The sequence below is a fragment of the Podarcis liolepis genome (assembly GCF_965112155.1).
Source record: "Podarcis liolepis genome assembly, chromosome: 2".
Classification (NCBI taxonomy): Eukaryota; Metazoa; Chordata; class Lepidosauria; order Squamata; family Lacertidae; genus Podarcis; species Podarcis liolepis.
The window spans coordinates 45,305,312-45,327,227 of NC_139555.1; the positions used below are offsets into that span (position 1 = coordinate 45,305,312).

Below are 21,916 nucleotides of genomic sequence, written 5' to 3' on the forward strand. Positions count from 1 at the left end.
GCTTCCCTGTTCCTGAGCTAAGGAATCTCAAGTAGCTGAGCTAGGAATGACCTCTGCCTGAGAGATACCTAAGTGGACAAGCACAGGGCTAATAATCTGACTCAGTACAAGGCAACTTCATATATATCTATCTATTATCTATCTATCTATCTTTCTTCTATCTATCTATCTATCTATCTATCTATCTATCTATCTATCTTTCTATCTATCTATCATCTATCTATCTATCATCTATCTATCTATCTTTCTTCTATCTATCTATCTATCTATCTATCTATCTATCTATCTATCTATCTATCATCTATCTATCTATCTATCATCTATCTATCTATCATATATCTATCTATCTATCTATCTATCTATCATCTATCTATCTATCTATCTATCTATCATCTATCTATCTATCTATCTATCTATCATCTATCTATCTATCTATCTATCCATCCATCATCTATCATCTATCTATCTATCTATCTATCCATCCATCATCTATCATCTATCTATCTATCTATCTATCTATCTATCTATTTATCTATCATCATCTATCTATATCTATGGCATGTTCTTGTTAGAAGAGGCCCTTAAATGGGTTCAGTTAATTTCAATTTCCATCCCATTTATTTCTTTAACATGTTCTGCAGGACAGAACCAATTCATAATGTAGCACCCTGCTTGTGGTTAACGCTTAGCTGGAATGAAATATTCAACGCAGCAATAGAGAAATTAAAATAATTATTTATTTGTCAGACAAATAAATGAGAGGCACAGTGGTATATGGTTACCAAGCTCTGGCCTGGCTCCTGCCATTATGGCCAGCCCTTATATTCCCTTAATCCAGCCCCCTTTGCTCCTCCTTGGGCTGCCTCTGTCCAATCAGCCTGGTTGGATTTCCTATTGGCTGATTGCTATAACCAATCACAAAAAGATACACCCATATCCTTCTGTCCTTATAAGGAACACAAACAGCTATATATTGTTACATCTATAAATGACAAATAAGTAGTAATATATCTTACATGTGTCTCAACAAGGAATCTTAATTACCAGCTCACCTCTTGCCCTCCCTGCCCTATTGCCTTCTAAAACAAATGGTTAATCTTAAATTTTTATCTTAAACATATGTCAAGGATCTTGAGTTTCACATCAACATTGAAAGATATCCTTCATTTGAAGGTTTCTAAACAAATGTCTGACAGCTAATATATCAGGACAGCATTTGATGGCGTCTTCTTGTCTGGCAAGAGGCTGGACTGGTGGCTGACTTAATTTCAAGATAAATACAACTCTTCTAGCATTTGTTAAATCCTTTGCATAATTACATTTAAGCCAACATATTTAATACACAACACAGATAGCCTCTTAAAAGGAATAAGGCCTTTTTAAAGTAGAGAGAGAAAGAAAGAAAAGGACTCAGTTTAAAACAGTTTCAGAAGAAGCCTCCCCCCCTTCAGCAAGCTGCTTTTCCCATTATCTGTTTAAGGAAGAAACAGCTTTTAAAAAGACTTCCCAGCTAGATGTTTTAAAAAGACTTCCCAAAAAGCCTCTCTTTCTCTGTCAGCTAGATGTTTTTTCTCCCATTTACCTCTGGCCTTAGAAAATACAGCTCAAGGTTTAAGAGAGGCCCATGGTATCATTTTACTATTTGCCCATTCCTAATTATGTTTATCTCTGCTTTTTTTATCTTCTGTAACATGTAGGGTCAATGTCCTGCTTTTAGTCTGTAATTTCAGCTTTTACGACTTTGAGAATTGCTTTCTGCTATCAATCAAAAAGGGGCCCCTTGTCTTAGGAGAATGGCCAAGGTTTTCTCTGCCTGGCATTGAAACATTTGAAAATCTTTTAGGCTCTCTCTAATATACAAGTCCTGATCAAACATTAATAAAATGCAGGCTTATGCCTGATGCCTCATTCCCCCCTTTCAAGCTCAAGGACCTTCGTCCCAAGTGTCCTTGATAGCTTGACCTTCATCATATTCCTGAGGTAAAGCTCTGTATAGGGCCATGATATGAGGTAGAGTTTCATTTGAAACCATCTTGCTAATTGTACTTCTAAAACATGAAATGATACATGGCATCATACATAAAACCATTACCACTACTGTCAAGAAAAACAAGCAAGACAATAGTATCCCTTTGAGTCCTGTGACATTAGGTAACCAATTGGTGAGCCATCCCATATCCCATCCTTCCCATGTTTGTACTGGGACATGTGCTATATTCTCCATCTTTGTGGCCAACACACGGATTGCCTCACCATTATCTGAAATGTTAAAGCAACAGGCATTCCCTGTCAAGTTCAAGACTCCACATAGGCCTCCCTGCTTGGCAAGTACATAATCCATTCCCATTTTCAGCTGCAAAATGGCGGCTCTACTTTCATCCAATTGTTGTGCAATAAGTCTCAAACTCCGGGCCGTTGCATTGGTTACAAGTTCCACTACTGCTTGCAATCGAATTATTCTGTTTAGATTATAAATAGGATCCCGTGCCCCTTGTATGAGCTCACCAGGATTCCAGGAGGCAGGATCATAATAGGCTATAATGCGCTCTGGTGGCCAATCATCAGTACCGCTCCAACTTTGGGTACTTCCTCCTGCTATATGAGAAATATCAGCGTTTCTTCGTGTACGCTTGGGCAAATTAGTGGGCATAATCCACATTGGTGGCAATACCCATCCCAGGAAACAAGTCCCACTCCATTTGGAGGGGAGTTTCTTGTATGCCCATTCTCCACATATCCACCACAACCATCGGGTCTGAGGTCTTTGGTACGTGGAGTACAGAAGGCGAAATAGCAAAAGAGGTAGAAAGTTCACAGTGCAGTATGTTAGATTGCCTTTTTCTGTCACAGTTATGTTCCATACCACTTTCCATGCATGAATAAAAGGAGGTGCACAGGGCAAGGCATCCCGAGTTCGATAGGTAGTATCGTGTGCCCAGGTATTCTTAATATTATCCCAAGTATAGTGACAATGAGAAGAGCCTATCATGGTAGAATCAGCTGCATCTGATGATTTATGTACACAGAATTCCCCTTGTACAGGTATAACTCGTAATGGTTTAGTTGAGTTCCATCCGGGGAAATTCTGTACTTCTGTTTGGTTTGGTATTTCGCTTACCATACCAATGGCATCTAATGGTATCGGTAATAAGGGCATACCTCCCTCTGAATCATCTGGCCCAAGAGAGCAAACAAGGCAATTGGTCCTATTTGCAACATTGGCTACCATTTCAGCTAACCCTACCCACATATTGTGGTCATGGTGGAATCCATATTTAGTCAATTTGGCCAGATTCAAGGACCCTTCCCCTTCCCAAGGGATCAGGATTAATAATAGAATCATGTTGATGTCTAGCATATGCATTCCTTCCACAAAAGATTACCTTATAGTGATAGCAAATAAATATTAGTCCCAATATAATTCCCCCAGTGACAGAAATGGGGAACCACCAAGACCAAAACATATATCCCGAGGATCCCCAATGAGTAATATCTCTGATAATTGTTCCACAAGGGGGTGGGCAGTCAATTAATTGTATAAGAGAATCTTTCCTTTCACAATCGCTGGTTCAGATGCTCCTCAAGCTTCAGGCGTGCGCAGGTCAGCCAGCTTCCAGGTTGTGGCTGCAGCAGGCCGGTCGTCTAATGTTGCCCGTGACCTAGCCCGTTCCCGGTAGGGCTAGATACAGGGGTTTTTGGAGAGAGTCAGTTTAAGAGGATTAGAGGGGTCACCTTTGCACGTCCAACTGCCTTCGGACTTCTTCAAACGGGAGTGATGAATCCAGGGGGTCACCTCAGCTACCTTCACCGCTGTTGGAGTAGAGAGCAAGACGGTGTAAGGTCCACGCCACTTAGGTGCAAGTGGATCACGTTTCCACTCTTTCACCCATACGCTATCGCCAGCCTGGAACTGATGAATCGGCTCGGCAATGCTGCACGGCGTGCGCTCGAGGACCCACCTGTTAAGAGAAACAAAAACACGGGAGAGAGATTGCACTTGTCCCTGTGTCACATGGTCTCCTATTTGTTTAAGATCAGCTGGAATATCCTGAACAAAGGAGGGCGGTCTCCCATACAGGAGCTCAAAAGGTGACAACTTAAGTCTTTTTGTGGGTGCACACCGAACACGAAACAGTGTTATGGGTAACACATCTACCCATCCCAATCCCGTTTCCTGGGTTAATTTTGCCAATTGGGTTTTCAGAGTCCGATTCATTCTTTCAGTTTTCCCTGAACTCTGAGGCCTATAGGCTGCATGCAGTCTCCATTTCACTTGTAGGACTCGACATACTTCTTGTACTACTTGATCAATGAACGCTGGCCCATTGTCACTTCCAATGCATCTAGGTAATCCAAACCTCGGGATCAATTCAGTGAGGAGTCTCTTAGTTACCTCTCGTGCCTTTTCAGTTCGGGTGGGAAAAGCTTCAACCCATCCGGTAAGAGTATCTACAAACACAAGGAGATACTTGAATCCCTTAGAAGGGACCAGTTCTGTGAAGTCCACAATTAGGCTTTCCATGGGGACATATCCCACATGTTGGATTCCAGGAGGTTGTACCGGTCCCTGCCTGGGATTGTTTTTAGCACAAAGAACACATTTCTGTGAAATGCAAGTTGCTAATTGTGATAGGTTAATAATATACAACTTCCGACTGAGACTCTCTCTGGTTGCAGTACCGCCAAGGTGAGTAGATTCATGATAATTTCTTACAATTGTGCCTGCTAGATGATGAGGTACATAAATCCTATTGTCTGGCAGGATCATCCAACCGTCCTTCACAACTGCTCCTTCCTGTTCAGCCCACTTCCTCTCTTCTGGGGTATAGTGAGGTTTAACTTCTTCTGGAGCTACCTCTGGTATGAGGGCTGCTATAAATCCTCCCACAGGCTTTTGGGCTGCCTCTCGGGCTGCTTTGTCAGCAGCATGATTTCCTCTGGTTATTGGATCCCTTCCTCGTCCATGACCTTTGCAGTGCATTACAGCAATCTGTTCTGGAGCCCATACTGCTTCTAACAGGATTTCTACTTCAGGTCCATATTTCAAGGCCTTGCCGTGGGCTCCTATTAGACCTCTTTCTTTCCATAGAGCACCATGTGCATGCAGGGTTAAGAAGGCATATTTAGAATCAGTATAGATGTTTGCCTTACATCCGGCTGCCAATTGCAGAGCTCTAGTTAAACCTATAAGTTCAGCTTTTTGTGCTGAGGTGCCAGCAGGCAAAGCTTCAGCTTCCACAACTTCCTCATTGGTGACCACAGCATATCCTGCTCGTCTGGCACCTTCATGCAGGTAACTGCTACCATCAGTATAATATACAACATCTGGATTTTTCAATGGTTCATCTTTCAGATCGGGTCTACTGGAATAAACTTCATCCATTATTTGGAGACAATCATGTGATTCTTCATCATCTACCTCTGGTAGGGGCAGCAAAGTCGCTGGATTGAGCATATTCACTACTCGTAGATGAATCCTGGGATTTTCACACAATAGGCCTTGGTACCTAGCCATCCTTGGGTTCGTTAGCCAATAACTACCCTTATATTCCATGAGTGTCAGAACAGCATGAGGTACATTCACATACATCGTCTGGCCGAAGGTAAATTTATCAGCTTCTTTGACAAGGCTTGCAGTGGCCGCTACTGCCCTTAGGCATGGAGGCCATCCTTTTGCTACTGAGTCCAATTGTTTTGACAAATAAGCTACTGGACGATTCCAACTTCCTAATCTCTGGGTCAGGACTGCCGCTGCAATCCCATTCTGTTCATGTACATACAGCTGAAAGGGTTTTTCCGAATTAGGCAGTCCAAGGGCTGGGGCCTCCATAAGTCGTTGTTTGATAACTAAAAAGGCTTGTTGCTGCTCAGGTCCCCATACGAATGGGTCCTTTTCTGCACCTCGAGTGCTTTCATGTAAGGGCTTGGCCAGACTGCTGAAATCAGGTATCCATAGTCTACAAAACCCTGCTGTTCCCAGGAATCCTCTGAGTTGTTTCCTTGTGGTAGGTTCCTTGATAAGGCAAATAGCTTCTTTCCTCTCTGGCCTCAATGCTCGTTGTTGGTGTGAGATGTCAAAGCCCAAATATTTGACCTTTTCTAAACATAACTGTGCCTTTTTCTGGGAAACTCGGTAGCCAGCTTGCCAGAGCAAGTGGAGCAGTTCCTCTGTACCTTCTTTACAGGTATCAAAATCCTTTGCTGCTAGTATAAGGTCATCTACATATTGCAGAACCACCTTTTCTCCAGGTATTGAGGGGTAACTTGTTAGATCCTTCGCCAAGGCAGTGCCAAATAAAGTTGGGGAATTTTTGAATCCCTGGGGCAATCTCGTCCAAGTTAGCTGGCCTTTTGTTCCTGTTAAAGGGTCTTCCCACTGGAAGGCAAATATAGGTTGGCTCTGTGGTGCCAGCCGGCAACAGAAGAATGCATCTTTCAAGTCCAATACAGTAAAAAATGTTGCTTCTGGTGGGATCAAACTCAGCAGGGTGTATGGGTTTGGTACATTTGGGTGCAAGGTCTCGATAGCCTGGTTTACGAGCCTCAAGTCCTGCACTGGCCTGTATTCATCTGTCCCAGGTTTTCGAACAGGCAAAAGGGGTGTGTTCCACTCTGATTGGCAGGGCTTAAGCAGACCATATTTTAATAGGCGGTCCAAATGTTTCTGGATGCCCTCTGCTGCTCGCCGGGGTAAAGGATATTGCTTTACAGATACAGGGGTAGCCATAGGTTTTAAGGTTACTACAATTGGAGCTATATTCTTGGCCATTCCTGGTGGGCTATTTTCGGCCCATACTCCTGGTGGCACCTGTAGAGTTCGGAGGAGCTTGTTTAACTCTGTATCCAATGTGGGTTGGACTTGCAGGGCTGACATTAGGCGCCATGATTGTTCCTTAGGTACTGAGAGGGAAATTATTCCTGCTGCCTTTGATGGCAGTTTCATTTCTGGACCTCGAGGAGTGAAGGTGATTTGGGCCTGCAATTTGGACAGCATATCTCTACCTAAGAGAGGTATTGGACACTCAGGTATATACAAAAACTGATGGGTTAAACGATGTCCCCCAATCTGGCATTCCAAAGGTTGGAGGAAAGACCTCTTAGCTGACTGACCAGTGGCACTTTTAATGACTACACTTTTGGATGCCTTTTTCTGCAATAGTTCTGGGAGTACTGAGTATTCAGCCCCAGTATCAATCATAAAGTCTATTAAATGGCTTCCTAATTGGATCGTGACCGTGGGCTCCTGGAAGCCTAACTTTATGGAGTCCGGTCTTTCCTAGTCTTGGGTAAAATCCTCCTCTGCCAGTCCAATGACATTGTCCCTACTCCGTCCTTGTCCAGGTCTCTGATATCTTCCATCTCGGATCATTCCCCGTCCCCGTCCCTGGTTTCTTGGGCCGGAGCCTGGGCCTGGGCCTGGGCCTGGGCGTACTTCTTCCAACCTCAGGGGTTCAGGACACTCCCGCTTCCAATGACCTTCCTTCTTGCAATTTGCACATTGATTCCTTCCCAGTGGTGGATTCCTTCCCCGCCCTCTTCCTCCATTTAAGGGGCGGTAGTCTTGCTTCACTGCTGTGGCTAGCATTACCATCTTTTCCTTCTGCCACTTCTTCTTCTCTTGTTTCTCAGCCTCATCCCTATTCTGATAAACTCGGCGTGCAATGGCCATAATTTGGCTCATCAGCATCCCTTCCCATCCTTCTGATTTCTGAATTTTCTTACGAATGTCAGAAGCGCACTGGGCCACAAATGTAGCAGTAATCATTCTGCTGTTTTCAGGGGCTTCAGGGTCAAAAGGAGTCCATATACGATAGGCTTCTTGCAGCCTCTCTAAAAAGTCTCCTGGACTCTCATTTGGTTTCTGTTCTACTTCTGAGACTTTAGACATATTAGTGGGCTTCTGGCATGCCCTGCGGATACCTTGCACAAGCGTCTGGCGATAGGTGGTAAGCCTGGCCAGGTGAATTACATTGTTTGGATCCCAATTAGGATCTTCCAAGGGAAAGTTGTCTTGGAGATGACGGTCAATATTAAAAATATTTCCCACTCTGGCCTGCTCACGCAAATATATCTGTGCCTTTTCAATTATGTCTCTCCTTTCCTCAGTGGTGAACAGAGTATTCAGGAGCTGGCGGCAATCTGTCCAAGTAGGACTATGAGTATTTATTATTGAAGTCACCAAGTCCATCATAGCCTGAGGTTTTTCTGCGAAAGATGGGGTGTGTGTTTTCCAATTCATCAGATCTGTAGTCGTGAATGGAATATATTGCAGGGTCGAAGTTCGAGGTGGCCTTGGTCCAGGTAGCCCGTTAACCAGCACAGGCTCCTCAAGTGCATCAAATACTCTTCTGAGAGGGGCTACTACGTGATCTTTCTCTTCGCTTTGCTCTAGGGGCCTTAAATCATAGGGGATGGTATTTGTCCCAAGGCGTTCTTTTAGCAGCTTTATACGCCTGGCTGTATTGCTTGCTGACTGATTAAGGTCTCCCTGTAACTTCTGTAATAATTCTCTAGGACTTGGATGTACAGGAGTTTGGGGTAGGCAATCAGTTGTTCCACTAAAAGAGACTGTAGATGGAGTTCTACTGGGACTCACAGATGGAATAACCACTTCTGCTTGGGCTTTATTATAGGCCTCCAATGCCTCCTGAAGATATTTATCATAATCTATCAAGGAATCAAGTTCTGTGACTCCAGCCCCATTATTCATTCCACTTTCTTGCCTTGGGGTTACAACTGGTGGAGGGTTTGGATTAGGCTCCCTTCGATGTGGAGCATAAGGTGGAGGTGGAAGCAGCTCTTCCTCTGGTCCCTCAAAAATGGGTTTGAGTTTATTTGGCAAGATTCCTTTCCTAGCTTCGGCTTTTACAGCCAATAATTTGCATCGTTGGACTTTGCATTCCCTTATCCATGGAGGATTTTTATTTAATGTGCTCAGCCAGGAATCTATATATGAAAATTGTTCTGGGCACCCTCCAATTTCTTTGGCGATGTTAGACCAAAGTTTGCTTACTAAATTTATATCAAAGGTTCCTTGAGATGGCCATTCAGTATTTTGCTTCGGCCACTCTAATTCACATAACGTTCTCAGGCGCTCTGGCGTCATTTTGACTCCATACGCCCCTGAGAAGGCTTTCTTAAAATTATTTAACATACATTCAAGAGGTGTATTTTCCCCTTTTGAACCCCCAACTCCCATTGTATGGCCCTGTGAAGTATCCACTCAGTCACTCACACACACGCTTCGTGGGTTTCCTTGCCCAGATGGAGTCGCCTCACTGGGAACCGAAGTACTACCCACTCCACACTCAGGTCAGCTACAGATTGCTCTGTACTTTCTCACACATACAATGCGCTAGATACTTCACCACACACTCTACCTCCCAACTTTCCCTTTTCCCCCACCAGACCACCATCTGATATACCCAACCACCTAGCGTACTCAGTTCCCACTTACTGAGACGCAGAAGTTTGATCAAGACTTCTCTTCCTCCCAATTAATTGGAGGGCCAAAAATCCCTTTGTGCACTTACCCCTGGTTGGTTCCGTTTCCCCCCGGTCCGTCGCCGCCAGTGAGCAGGGTATCAGACAGACGAGACTTCTGCGTTCCCCCTGGAAAAATTTACCAGTGCGCGCTTGGGTAAGCAGTTTAGAGATCCTCTCTCTTGTACCCTGCTCAGTAGAGCGAAGGGGCTGCGTTCCAGCAGACCACTTATCCGAGTCACAGGGCACCATAAAATGTAGCACCCTGCTTGTGGTTAACGCTTAGCTGGAATGAAATATTCAACGCAGCAATAGAGAAATTAAAATAATTATTTATTTGTCAGACAAATAAATGAGAGGCACAGTGGTATATGGTTACCAAGCTCTGGCCTGGCTCCTGCCATTATGGCCAGCCCTTATATTCCCTTAATCCAGCCCCCTTTGCTCCTCCTTGGGCTGCCTCTGTCCAATCAGCCTGGTTGGATTTCCTATTGGCTGATTGCTATAACCAATCACAAAAAGATACACCCATATCCTTCTGTCCTTATAAGGAACACAAACAGCTATATATTGTTACATCTATAAATGACAAATAAGTAGTAATATATCTTACATGTGTCTCAACAAGGAATCTTAATTACCAGCTCACCTCTTGCCCTCCCTGCCCTATTGCCTTCTAAAACAAATGGTTAATCTTAAATTTTTATCTTAAACATATGTCAAGGATCTTGAGTTTCACATCAACATTGAAAGATATCCTTCATTTGAAGGTTTCTAAACAAATGTCTGACAGCTAATATATCAGGACAGCATTTGATGGCGTCTTCTTGTCTGGCAAGAGGCTGGACTGGTGGCTGACTTAATTTCAAGATAAATACAACTCTTCTAGCATTTGTTAAATCCTTTGCATAATTACATTTAAGCCAACATATTTAATACACAACACAGATAGCCTCTTAAAAGGAATAAGGCCTTTTTAAAGTAGAGAGAGAAAGAAAGAAAAGGACTCAGTTTAAAACAGTTTCAGAAGAAGCCTCCCCCCCTTCAGCAAGCTGCTTTTCCCATTATCTGTTTAAGGAAGAAACAGCTTTTAAAAAGACTTCCCAGCTAGATGTTTTAAAAAGACTTCCCAAAAAGCCTCTCTTTCTCTGTCAGCTAGATGTTTTTTCTCCCATTTACCTCTGGCCTTAGAAAATACAGCTCAAGGTTTAAGAGAGGCCCATGGTATCATTTTACTATTTGCCCATTCCTAATTATGTTTATCTCTGCTTTTTTTATCTTCTGTAACATGTAGGGTCAATGTCCTGCTTTTAGTCTGTAATTTCAGCTTTTACGACTTTGAGAATTGCTTTCTGCTATCAATCAAAAAGGGGCCCCTTGTCTTAGGAGAATGGCCAAGGTTTTCTCTGCCTGGCATTGAAACATTTGAAAATCTTTTAGGCTCTCTCTAATATACAAGTCCTGATCAAACATTAATAAAATGCAGGCTTATGCCTGATGCCTCAATAATATACCTGCTTAATGTCATTATACTTTTAACTTGGACAAACTAAAAAAAAAAGGAAGGGGGAAAAGAAAAGTAATTTCCATCCACATACATTGCTTCCCTTTATATTGATTTAAGGAGCCCACAGATTGTGGGTTTAGCTGGATTTCTTATTTCCCTCCCACCCCCTTTCCTCCTATTTTTCAGCTCACTAGATCACTTAATAGCAAAAGTGTTTGTTTTTTATTGGCAAAAAAATTGGCAAGGCATTTGACCTCCTCCAAGACTCTGCAGACTCTCTTTCAGAATTATTACTTCAGAGTATTTCTCTGCAAATATTTGGTTACCAGGCCACCATTTTGGGCAGATTACTTCCCCTCCATTGTGAGTCAGACCATATAAATTATTCCTCGGGAACAACTGTAAGTCTGGCAAACTCTCTGGTTTTACACCCTGAGTGATAAGTAATTAATGCTGGAGACAGAAAATAGCTTGGAAAGCTAACAAGTAAACATGGGTCAAAAGTTCTTTCTGAGGGGAAAGGTTGTAATCCTGATCTGGGGGCATTTTTAAGGGGAATGGAGGCTTAAACTATTTACATCCTTTTGCCCTTCTTTGTTTCACAGCAGTAGAAGTTGAAGCACTGCTACTTTTGATGGTCCACCATTTCCCCCCAAGAAAGCCCTTCGTGCCTGATCTGACATACATGACACAGTGTCATGCAGAGGAGGCTTTGTGTGGGGTGGGTGGGGAAAGACAGCTGCCATCACCTGTGGGAGGCTTTGGGTGCTGTAATTCATCCCAGCCTCCAAAATCACTAAAATGAGTCCCATTTTCACTTCCTGGAATGGTGGACTGTTGAATATGGGGGGGGGGAGGGATGAGGTCCTTTCACCTTTGCCCTAACTGAAAGTGCTTTGAGTCACCTCTTCCTATGGTAAAGGTAAAGGGACCCCGACCGTTGGGTCCAGTCGCGGACGACTCTGGGGTTGCAGCGCTCATCTCGCTCTATAGGCCAAGGGAGCCGGCCAGCATGACTAAGCCGCTTCTGGCGAACCAGAGCAGCGCACGGAAACGCTGTTTACCTTCCCGCCCGAGTGGTACCTATTTCTCTACTTGCACTTTGACATGCTTTTGAACTGCTAGGTTGGCAGGAGGAGGGACCCAGCAATGGGAGCTCACCCCATCGCTGGGATTCGAACCACCAAACTTCTGATCGGAAAGTCCTAGGCTCTGTGGTTTAGATCGCAGCGCCACCTGTGTCCTATGGTACATACACACATATATTTCATTTGTACCAGTGCCTCCACTGGTCAAACAGATTTTTGTAGTTTTTAAAAACAAAAGTGTCATGCCATGAATATGCACCCCACAACAAGCAATGCATCTCTTAACTCTTTCATGTAAGGTATTGCAGTGTCAGTTAACATCGGAATTGGACCACAGTCCTTCCAACTGGTGGAATAACATTTGAGTGGAGCAGGGAGTCTTGATCAAACGCCTCGCTAAAGGGGATGACATTCAGCAAACATGTGGGCTTGATTGGTATTTTAATACACAGTAATCACTGACTTTAACATGTAGGTGTTTAATTGGATTTTTATCAAGACTGTTCTTTGTGTCAGGATTTCAGCGCTGTGCAAATTCTTTCTTTTCTTTTGAGACGAAGGGCTTAGAAAAACAAAAAGGCAAATGCAATAGCTGCAGAACTTTCTGCATGTTTCTTCTTTTTTATTGTTGTTTTAATGAAGGAATAGGTTCGTCTTCAGTACGTCAGTCTTTTATTCAAACAGCATCATGGGATGAAAATCAATAAAAAAACTTATTAAAAAAAACAAAAACAGCATCATGGGAATTGTACCACAAAGTCATAAATACTTGTACAGTGGTACCTTGGTTCTCAAACTTAATCCGTTCCAGAATTCCATTCCAAAACCAAAGCGTTCCAAAACCAAGGCGCGCTTTCCCATAAAAAGTAATGCAGAATGGATTAATCCATTCCAGACTTTTAAAAACAACCCCTAAAACAGCAATTTAACATGAATTTTACTATCTAAAGAGACCACTGATCCCTAAAATGAAAGCAATATACAATGTACAGCAGTCACACAATCAATCAATCAATCAATCAATCATTCATTCAGTAGCTGAACTGGGTTCCACACAGTCACAAAAACAAAAAAGAGCCGCAAACACAAAATAAATAGCAAAAACAGACAGACCTCAGCATAGCACTCAAAACGGAAGTGTGGCACTCAAAACGGAGCATGTTCAGCTTCTGAAAAAAGTTCACAAACAGGAACACTTACTTCCAGGTTTGCAGTGTTTGGGTTCCAAGTTGTCTGAGTACCAAGATGCCACTGTATTATCAAAGGAATACTGTACAGAAGAAGTCTGTTCTCAGAAACATCACAATTTTATTTTATTTTTTTAGTTTTCTCCTTCTAAATGCATACACAAGCACACTCTGTTTTAATGGAAGGTTCAGGCTGGTGCTATCATTAGGTCAACTAGGGACACAATACTGACCTTAAGTCAGAAGTGCCATCTCGCACAGATCCACTTCCTTTGTTCCCCTTAATGGCCCATCACCTCATCAAGAAGCTAGCTTGGCTATTCCAATAATTAGAAGGGGCCCAAGGCATTCAGTCACCCCCCCCCCAAAAGACCCCTCATAACAATACCATCCATCTCTCATCTCACGACTAGCATGTTTTCTTGGGAGTCTGTGGTGATACATATAGTGAAAAGCATTTTAAAAAACGTCAAGCAGGCCATATGCTTGCTGCCTATTTCCCCAATTCTTAATAAGTCTTGATATTAATCTGTAACCACTGAAAATTAGGATTTAAGTATCCAGCCTTGGAAACTAAGCAGACCACATCTGAATCACGGTCATTATGCAAAGATGTATCTTGCTCATGCATTAACCAGAATGATAGCTTGCCTCTGACAAAATCAAATATTCTAGATGAATGATTACACGCATTCACATCCCCCCACAGCTGATCACTTCATTAGATGATATGGACCCTTTAATGGAACAGGTTTCACAGATCATTCTATTTCATTGCATTAGACAATTGCTTAACAAGTAGAAGGGAGCCATGTGTTTTTTCTTAAATCTGTTTAACCTGATTGTAAGAATCAATTTAAGAGAATAAAATACGATTGGGATGCTTGGTGGTATCTACTTGGGACACGTGTAAACTAGGACATCATATTGATCCATTTTGAATCATATGGCAGCTAATATTATTAGGATCAGAGGAATTTCCCCATGACATTGCATGTGCGCCCCCCACAACACAGCTGGAGGTGTCTAAACATGTGCCCCCCCCAAAAAAAAAACAGCATGGAGGTGTCTAAACATGATTTTATTTTTATGATCACTCTCAGTGGTTTACCACATGGTGAGTGTTGCAAGATACAACAATTTAAAAGGGCCTTAAAATAGCATGCTCTGATTTTAAAAAACCAGACAGTGTTTTAAAAGTGTGTGGGAGGAGTCATGTGTCAGCTATAACATGCACATCAGTTCTATGGCGATGGAGTGCTAGACAAGAACAGTGTAGAGACTGATACCCATCTTCAAATATTTGAAGGACTGACATAGAAATAATGGGTGGATTTTGTTTTCTGTTGCTCTGGAGGAGAGTAGCACCCAAACCAGGGAGTTCAAATCACAACAAAAGGGACTTGGACTAAATGTTGCAAAGAACTTCCTGACAATGTGTCTTCTTCGAAGTAGGAAAGACTGCCTTTAGAAGGCGGTGGACTCTCCTTCATTTAGAAGTTCCTAAGGAGAGTTCTGGTTCGCCAGAAGCGGTTTAGTCATGGTGGCCACATGACCCGGAAGCTGTACGCCGGCTCCCTCAGCCAATAAAGCAAGATGAGCGCCGCAACCCCAGAGTTGGTCACGACTGGACCTAATGGTCAGGGGTCCCTTTGTCCTTTACCTTTTAAGCAGAGGCCAGATGGGATGCTGCAGTAGCAGGGGTTGGACTAAATCGCCTTTGAGGTCCCTGGCAACTCAATGCTATCCATTTTTTTGCTGGGGAGTAGGGCGCAATCATTGTGAGAAATTGTCCTATAAGATTTCAGAGGAGAAGGAGAATAATGGTTGCAATCCTATATAAATTTACCTGGGAGTAAGTCCCACTGAACACGATGGGGCTTGCTTCTCAGTAGACACATGTAGAACGCGTCTGAAAATATGGTTATTTTGCAGTAAGTGGTCTTAAGACTCTGGAAGCATCTCTGAATATCTGGCATTTTGGCAATGCAATAACTTGTTCACGCAAACACTTTGAAAAGATAGAAGAAAGTGGATTGGAAATTGGCAGTGCTTCCCCCTCCCCTCCCAATTGACTCATCAAGCCTGAATAGCTCACAGATTTCACTTCAACAACTAGAATAACGATTTCTGTCTCCTCTCACCTTGCTTAGATTGGATTTTTTTTTCTTAAAGTACTTTCCAACAATTTACTCTGACACATGTTGTAGGTGAGGAGGACCTTTAGAATAACTTCTGTGTCCTTCCTTTGTGCACCCAAGGTTTGAATTAGAAAGGCTGGGGGAGGAAGTGCCCTCCACAGATCACGTTGCCTTTATTTACGGATAATGAGGCATGTTCTCTAATTTTAATTCGACAATGATAGCAGTACTAAAATTAGGGATAATATTTGCAGCAGCGACAACAACAAATCTTTCAGAAACCACTTCAGTTTTTAAAAAGTGCTAGCAGGCATTTGGCAGCATTTGGAAAAGGGAGATAGAGAGAAGAAAAGCAGGGTAAAGACATTTCTAAACTCAAAAAGAACAACCAATAGAAATGTTATTTGGAGAAAATTAACAAAAATAAAGAGTTGGAGCCAAGGATACCCTTCAGTGCGGCAGGAGGAGTGTTTCTCCAAGAAAGCTCCTGTTGAAGGAAGCTGGAAAAACCGCCTTTTGATCCAACTCACTGAAATTTATATATATATATATATATATATATATGCAGGTTTTGGTGTCTTCGGGTGTCTTCCCGTGTAAGAGTTGGGGTGTCTAGGCGACGTTTCGACGAGGTCTCACTCGTCATCTTCAGGCTGGTGCTTTCGGCTTCTTTCGGAAGCCGAAAGCACCAGCCTGAAGATGACGAGTGAGACCTCGTCGAAACGTCGCCTAGACACCCCAACTCTTACACGGGAAGACACCCGAAGACACCAAAACCTGCATTCCTGTACCCGTGAAAATCTACGAAAGCATATATATATATATATATATATATATATATATATATATATATATATATATATAAAATTAATAATAATAATAATAATTTACAGATGATCTTCTGTTATTCTTATTTATATATGGAAAGTGTTTTCCTGAGTACTAACAATGGGTGCTAATGAGTACTAACAATGAGTACTATGTAAATACATAGAGAAAAGGAATTAGTAAGGGCCAGTCCTGGAAGCCAAGGCTATAATGCCTTGAAGTAGAATTAAGGAAGACATGAAGGGCCTTAGCTCCAGCATATGCTTTGCATGCAGAAGGTCTGAATTTCAGCCCCTAGATAGGACCAGGAATGTATCTCCTTTGAAGCTCTGGTTCACATCCTCACCATATATTTAAAGCACCAGGGTGACATAGGCAAGCAAAAGAGAAGGTAAGCTGCACAACAGCAGTAGGTGTGGCATAGAAGGAAGAAGGGAGGCAAACTGAGAGAGAAAGAGTGATGGTGGAAGGGGTCTGAATAAGACTGGGAAGGGAGAAACACCAAGGGGTGTTTTTTATTTTTAAAAAGTTTCAACAATGATGTAAACAAAATCTGCTCCTTTTCCCTTATGGGGTATCCAAGAGCCCATATCGAGTCCTTAAGTGGATTCCCTATCGGTAGGAGAAAATAACAGAGGCCAGCCAGAGAATATCTTGAAAAGCAAAGTAGCTAGTAAGCCTGATCTTTATTAAACTGTTGCAACAGGGTCCTCACTCCTCACATGCAGGAGGGAGGAGGGGAACCCAGAACAATGGTCCGCAAGCCCTTATATAGACTTTTGAAATTGCCCACCCTGTAGTCCAAGTCCACCCCCAAAAACATCATACATACATCACAGAAGGAGGCGGTCTACAGCAGAAATCCTGTCCGCCAGGATACCTGACAATGGCCAGTGATTGCTTACTTGGGCAGCCCAGCCATTCTTTTGTGGTGGTAAATACTTTAATTCCTGAATCTAGGTCACTCTATTCATACACAAAGATGCCCTAAAGACAGATAAGCAAAAGACAATGGAGAGGCTTTCCCATTTTCTTTCTCCTTGCAGAGAAACATTTGAAGTCAATTTGGGAGGGTCAAAATGGTTTCAGGATTGTTCTCCTGTACTATTGCAGACACGTGGTTTACATACTTATGTATGTGTTTGCCTTGTAAATTTATGAACATTTCAGTTATTTATTTGAGACCTTAAATTCTTATAACAACAAGGTTAGTGAAATGCAGGAGAAAAAGTGAGTAAGGATGAAAGTGGGGTGCAAAGGGTTTTTTGTTTGGTTGGTTTTTTATATATATGCAAAAAATGTAGGAGTAAGAGGCACAGGAATGGGGATAAAGATTAAAACGGGGTTACACGTGGGGCTGCAGGATAGAGAGTGTCATGGGCCAGGACTCAGCTTCACCTGCTGAACAGCGGTGAGAAGGGGGAGTGGCTTCAAGGACACAGAGGAAAAGGCACTGACGAGAACCAGCGGGCTTCAGCTTTCTTAAGCAGAGCTTCCAGCAGCAGTCAGATTCTGGAAACAATGCTTGCCATTCCTGGCCCTGCCTTGCTGCCTCCTGCTCATCCTGACCATCAGATTCCCTGACCCCTGGACTGTCTGACCACATGGATTGCTGTTTGCACCACAGAGACCCTTCTGGTTGGTTGGTCTCCCACTCCACTGAGCTCTGCATGTTGCTGCTCAGCCAGGAGACTACAACACAGGGGGAAGGTGGCTCCATAATTGGGCAGAAGGTAGAAGGATGCTTAGTAGTTGCAATGTGATGGAGGAGGATGATGCAGGGAGTTACCAAGGGAGTGGTCTGTGTGCAAGGGGGGGGGGTGGATTCTAGAAAAGGGGGAGGGGAGGATGCATGGATATGGGCGTGAAGATAGTAGGCATGCAGAGCGAGGTTGAAGAGCAGAAGAGAAAAGCTGGGACGTTTTCTTGGTTGGGCACATGGTTCAGCAAGCAAAGTGTCTTGTGGGGGCAGGTTTGCCAGAGGGGTGACTAAGAGAGTAGGTTGTGGGGGCAGAGTTTCCCTAGGATGGGTTTTTCCTGTGGTTTCAGAAGTTCTAGTGAATAAAGTTTATTTGCTGGTTCTCTTATTAAATTGGCTTCCTCCTATTCTGTCCTGGCATTACATGGGCATTTAAGTGGATTGCAGATTGTTGTGGGATAAGTAGAAGAATGGTAAAACTATTTAAATGTTTGCCAAGCTTTTCATTTGATTTTCATGCTTTTATCTGTTTTATTTTAATTGACCCAGCTTCGTGCACTTGCCTTACTGTTGTTTTTTTTTTTTAATTTTCATAAATCAAAGCTTTTTTAAACAAAAAAACCCCTCATGGTCACTATTTTGGTGTGAGTTATATTGTTTATGTTTGTTTCTAACATGTGGATTGGGGGGGGCAGAAAGGAGGGGTAGTAAATAAATAAATGCCAAATGTAGTTTCAAAAGTCCTAGTTATTGCATACATTTTAAATAATATTAATACTAACAATAATTTTATTTTTTATACCCCACACATCAGGCTGGGTTTGCCCACCCCAGCGACTCTGGGCAGCTTACAACATATCTAAAATATAATAAAAACATCAAACATTAAAAACCTCCCAATACAGGGCTGCCTTCTGATGTCTTAAACAATAAGCTGCAATATGCTTTGTTTTGCATGTTATGTCCACTATGAATTGCTTGAAGCATCAGAGTATTTTAGGTTCTGGAACTGTTATATAGTGATACAGTATTTAATGAATGAAAAGACCTTTTAGTGTAGCATGTTGCGCTAAGGACTTTCCATGTTCAATCACGCTCCAAAATGCCAGGAAATTTCAGCAACAAACGGCCTTAACAGAAACATTGTTTAGGCACTAGAGATATGGTATGGTATCCTATGTTGTGGTTCATTCAAGCTTCACCACTACCTTATTGTTGGGTGGCTGTCACTGGCAAAGGGGTGGACCCAAGTCCCAGGTTTATCAGGTCACTGGAATAGATACCTTGTGTCTGTGTAGTTGAATTCACCATGCAGCTGAAGGTACTATCCCATGTTACAAGTACCCAGCTGGCAACCAATCTCATCCACGTCAAATCTGGTATGTACCATTCTCAGATTTACTCAGGCCATCAGCCTGACCCACCAGGCTCTCCTTACATTCCTAAATTAGGCGAAGCACATTAATCTGTGGAATTAGTGGGCATTATTATTTTAAGGGGGAGTCTCCCTCCCACCCTTGCTTTCATTCCTTCACTGGATTATCATACCTCCTGTCTAAAAAAAAACCCCTGTCAAGCAATCTGTTGGCCTGTGTTGCAAGCATAGGAGCCAGCTCCTAGGGGCTGAGGTCCCTTCAGCCTCAATAAAATATTTGAGGGGGCCAGCCCCCCCCCAAAAAAGTTGATGGGCATTGCCATTCAAATGGTGTGTGTGCATGATGTCTTGTGATCAATTATGCAGGGGGGTGCTTACCTGTCCTCCCCCCCCCCATTTTATTCAAGTTGGCACTCCTGGTTGCAAGTGAGTACTCTTCCACCCACAACCATTAGGGAGGGTGTGGGGAGTGATGGTGAAGTGCTGGAGAGGAGAGTTGTACATGCCCCACAGATTGCACAGTAATCTCTAAGCTAGCCTCCTGTTCTCGGGTACAGTGAAGAACACTGGGCTGTTGTTGCTATTGAAATAATATTCAGCTGCTGCCAGGCCAGTCAGCTTCTACCTATGAGAGTGGAGACCATCTTGTTGAACCTTGGGCAGCAAAATGTATTGAGCTGGGGCTTACGCCACCTCCATTTAGTGTGTCCCCTCATAAATACCTTGCTTCAAAAGGCACCATTGTGTCTGGGAAGGAAGACTTGGAGAGATCAATCCAATCCGGACAAAATGGCTTTGAGAGTTCCCACCAGAACCTTTTATTTAAATGTTAGCTCAAAACTTTGACAGGTCCCACATGGAGATGTTTCACTTTTCTATTAATAATTGAGTAGATTCCAAAGAGCATCGCTTCAAATTGCTCTGGAGGTTGCTCGCAAATAGACATTATAGTCATAATGTACAGGATCTTCCGTCCAGATCATTGCAAAACCACTTTACGATTGGGACAGACTAATCTGCTAAAATGGTTCAGATTGCTTGAGCAGAGCTACCTCTAACCTCCAACTACTTAGTTTATTTTTTAAAAAATAAAATAAAAAATACTCAGGCATAAAAAATAAGGCCCCTTTACCACGCAACTTTGTGATGACTTTTATGACCATAAATGATTGCATGAACTGGTCCTCGGAGCTAGCTAAATCACTGGGAAAGTAAAGATTCAAAACTGCAAATGTACCTGGAGTCTGAAAGCAGAAAATTAAAGGATGCCATTTCTACTGCACAACATCAGTGTGCGAGGAGGCTCAGGGAGCAGATTGCTGGCCTGTGAACAGCACGAGAGCTTGAAATGATAGCTGTCCAGTGCAAGATTAAGCATCTAGGAAAAGAAAGGGGGTGAAAAAGCAAAGACAGCTGCGGAGACTACAGCAGTCCTTTAAAGAGCCAATAATCTGCACTACAAAAATACAAGCACACAGGATAAGCAATACTTCATTAATGTCTGCACATAAAAATTACCAGATTTTTAAAAGTCAAATACAGGTATAAGCCCATTTCATTCTGCAAAGGATAGACTTTTTTTGCAAACTTTTCTAAAGGTCAGCATTAGAACAAACATATTAATCATTGTTTACTAAATTACTAATCAGATCACAAATATTAGCATCGACTGTTGTATAATGTGAAGTTTACATTTAAACTTGGAATTACAACAGGACCACATCCTCAGTTTGCAGTATATTATGCCATTCAGGTCCTGCGGAACTAAATATGTAGCCATAGGAAGAAACTGCAGCTTTCCACTCTGAAGAAGAATTAATCCACCACCACATGGCACCATCACTGGGGTGTCCAGATGTTGTAGTGCTAACAGATACAGTATAATCCAGGAACTACTTAACAAAGGTCAGATATAGAATCATCTCCCATAAAGAGATGGAAAAAAGAGTCTCTTGATCATAGCTAGCCTTTGAGAACTATACATTTGCTTCTCTTCATTTTTTTTTAAATATAATTCCTCAGATATAGGAACATTCAACATAACTACAAATCTATGTGGATTTAATTCTTTAGGTTATTTTTTAAAAAAATAAATGCAGTGAGAAATCCTTGTCAGGTAGTTCAAAGAATATCCTAACTGCGTGGTTTTTAAAAGCATTTAAACATTTTCTTCAAGGAAACAATGAAGCAAAGAAGACTGTTCAAGGAGTTTTGATTACTTGATTGTAGAGAGTTTTAAAACAGAATCTGCATATTCCTCAGGACTTTGTGTTTGGTTGCTGGGACACATTGATATACTGTTTTTTTTAAGCAGGGGGAAAAGGAGTACCTGGGATTGTCTGGACTTGGGAAGTAACACAATGAGGCTACAGTGTGTGTGAAACACTGGGGCAGGGAGACCTAAATGACTAAATGACTTTTTGGTTTAGTCGCTGGGGCATATGATGACTACAGACAGTAGAGTACAGAGGGGAACAACAAATCCCAAAACATATTTCAGTGGCAAAACGCAACCCCTGTCTGTCAACAATAATTTTTATTAGTTTTCATTACAATAATCCAACAATAGCCTCATTATAACAATGGCAAATTACAATTACTAGTACCA

At 42.4% G+C, this 21,916-nt stretch overlaps 1 protein-coding gene across 2 annotated transcripts in view; it reads left to right on the forward strand.

Moving 5' to 3' along the window:
* The window catches only part of GABRG2 (gamma-aminobutyric acid type A receptor subunit gamma2), a 161,989-nt gene that overhangs the window by 68,982 nt on the left and 71,091 nt on the right, over nucleotides 1-21,916 (forward strand). Inside the window, exon 1 of one of the 2 annotated variants that reach the window (XM_083482381.1) lies at nucleotides 21,334-21,337. The exons of the other annotated variant lie outside the window; for it this stretch is intronic. The gene's annotated coding sequence lies outside the window, so the exon portion shown is untranslated. Of the gene's footprint in view, nucleotides 1-21,333; nucleotides 21,338-21,916 lie in introns of those variants that run through there. 2 annotated transcript variants of the gene reach the window in all.